Source organism: Populus euphratica, unplaced genomic scaffold (assembly GCF_000495115.2).
Source record: "Populus euphratica unplaced genomic scaffold, PopEup_1.0 scaffold1720.1, whole genome shotgun sequence".
NCBI classification, from domain to species: Eukaryota; Viridiplantae; Streptophyta; class Magnoliopsida; order Malpighiales; family Salicaceae; genus Populus; species Populus euphratica.
Genome location: NW_011501562.1, coordinates 1 through 2,128, shown reverse-complemented (window position 1 = coordinate 2,128; position 2,128 = coordinate 1). Strand labels below are relative to the sequence as shown.

The 2,128-nt window shown below is 34.6% G+C and overlaps 1 long non-coding RNA gene across 2 annotated transcripts; it reads right to left on the bottom strand.

Annotated features, from left to right (window-relative positions):
* Window positions 1-855: 855 nt before the first annotated feature.
* On the bottom strand, window positions 856-1,583 carry LOC105118074 (uncharacterized). 2 transcript variants are annotated; one of them, XR_840883.1, is made up of 3 exons: window positions 1,499-1,583; window positions 1,231-1,395; window positions 856-1,075 (listed from the first exon to the last, which is right to left on the bottom strand). It is a non-coding gene; the product is annotated as an uncharacterized LOC105118074 (long non-coding RNA). The 2 variants fall into 2 exon arrangements; XR_840882.1 differs by lacking the exon at window positions 1,499-1,583 and having other exon boundaries at window positions 1,231-1,486.
* Between the last annotated feature and the right edge of the window lie 545 nt (window positions 1,584-2,128).

Here is a 2,128-nt window from a genome sequence, read left to right as displayed (position 1 = left end):
TGCATTACTAATTTGAGTTTAATAACACTAATTTATATATTATTTAAAATATAATTTAAATTAAAAATTAAAACCATATAAAAATCTTTGACAATGTATGGGATAGCAAAATCATAGTAAAATAAGAGTGAAATTATAGTTTTAAAATTTAAATTGATCTAAAAAGTGATGAAAGACTTAATCAACTTAAAATTCAAATTAATTCGAGTTAGAATATAACTTAGCTAGCCTATTTTATTATGAAATTACAAATTTAATTGGTTAAAAATAGAAATTATTTATGAAAAAGGCAACCCATCTCTTTTTCTGTTTATTGTGATGATCAAATTAATCTTTTATGTTTTTTTTTTTTTAAAAAAGAGTATTTAGAGTTAACAACACAAATGCATCATGTTTATAGAGGAATTAACAACGCTAGGGAAGACGAAATACACAGGAACCCACCTTGCAAGCTCAAAATGATCTAAATAGAGTTCATAAGATGAGAAGGGAAAAAATTATTTAGAGTTAACTAACAACATGTAATCATTTTCAAGGAATATTGGAATAATCATGCCATGAACATCCATATAACTATTATAGGTTCTTTCACTTGACAAGCTTGGTAAACCGGTGTATCATGTCACCGTGAGCTTCTTCAGCACTCCCGGCAGCTGTTTCATCCTCAAAATTGTAACGAACTGTCCATCCATGGCTGACGCCAGGGAGTATTTTCACATGGCTATCAAACTGCAAAATATAGAAATAGGTTTGATGCGTTGTGAGCATGAAATTTAGAGCCTCAACAGTAAGGGAAGCAGGAGAGTCCTCTTCAGCCTTTTCCGTCACTGCGTGGCATAGAAAGATCAAAGAGACTTGAATCCAAAATGCTAAATCATATTTGCCAAGTCATGAGATGAAAAGAGTTTAAAAAAAAAAAAACATTATCTCCTTAAAACATAGAACCTCTATGGGACAATCATCAATCTTGAGACTGAGGACCTATCACCTGAGATTTTGCAGATGAATTTCAATTGTTCTGGTGTGGAAGCACGGTCAATTTCAGCTCCCAGAAAAGCAACTGGAATCTTCACCTCTGAAACAGTATAACATGTCATCAATTGCAGTGCGCACACAAATATTTAGCACTCTCTAATTATCCAGAACCATTTTCAAGAGAAGGAGGGTGAAGCTAGACAACAATCACGATTAAGAAGAAACAAAGGGAAGATTGAAAAGTGGGAATCTTACCGTTAAATTTTCTGTCTTAGATTTGTGCTTGTTCCAACTTGAGCAAGTTCGTAGCTATGGGGGAGAATGACTCACTCCCCATCAAGAACCTGCAGCACCAATGGAATTCATGCCTTTACTTCTTAGAGCAGCAATTACCAATTTCGCATCTTCATGTCCTTTGTCCTACAGATGTAGGAAGACTGTCACCTAGTCTTTTTCTCCAACTCATGGATTTCACTACTATGACATCCCACAAATGGCGATGTCCATTGCTCTAGAAACTCACCGTGCTATCAAAATCAGGCTTGCTTAGATCAACTGGATCACCACATAAAAAATCAGGAACAACCACAAAGAATGCAGCAGCTGCGACCCAGGAAGAACAATGAAATTACATAAATATTTTGATGAGATCAGTGATAATTGTTATTTGTTGATATTGATTAAGCTAAGAGCTGTCTATATGAGGGCAAGTGTTCTTGAAGGTTTCCAAAGCCCAGATTTCTTTTTTTGGCATTAATCAAAGGGCAAAACAATACCGAGTTTTAACTTCTAACAGTCAAATTCAAATTCAGCCTCCACAAATTTACTTGTTGAGGGGCAAAGAAGCAGGTTCACACTCTACAAAAGATTTCACATTGAGAAATGGTTCAAAAACAAAGGTTACTGCTTATTGGATCTTCTGATGTCATCGTTTTCTTTTCCCCATTTTGAATCGAATCTTAAAAATGGTCAAGGATTTCCTCTTTTTACTTTTTCAACGTTATTATTTTGTTTGATGATGATTCTCTGTTAAAGAACATAGTCAAGAGCCATTGGAGATTATCTAGCTTTAGCTAGCACAAGAGAGAATTCTATCAGCTTTCTAGACCCTGACACCATCGTCCAAGTTCATCATACAATGAAAACTGCAAAA